The following is a 362-nucleotide window of genomic DNA, read 5'->3' on the forward strand; positions in this document are numbered from 1 at the left end:
CCAGGCAGGCGGCTGGGGCTGCTGAGCTCACCGGCTTTAAAAATAGCCCGACTTTTCCTAGGGTCCCAGAGCATCTAGAGATACTCAACGCACGGAGTCTGCCCTGTTCCTCTTAATTCCCCGTTTCCAGGCGCTGGCAAGAGGCCCAAGAAGCGATGCTAGGTTTCGTGCCACTGTGTGGCCAAAGCCTAGTTCACGGGCCGGTCAAAACCATATCCCAAAGTCACCCCAAATGTTTGCATGCTCTCGGTGTTGATATGCTTGTCTGTGTGAGAACGAACCAAAATAACTGAAATAGGATTCGTGGTTTAGTCAAAGTAAATATCTCAGAAATGGCCCAAGTGACATTCCGGGACTTATCT

Source organism: Myotis lucifugus, unplaced genomic scaffold, assembly GCF_000147115.1.
Source record: "Myotis lucifugus unplaced genomic scaffold, Myoluc2.0 scaffold_129, whole genome shotgun sequence".
Taxonomy (NCBI): Eukaryota; Metazoa; Chordata; class Mammalia; order Chiroptera; family Vespertilionidae; genus Myotis; species Myotis lucifugus.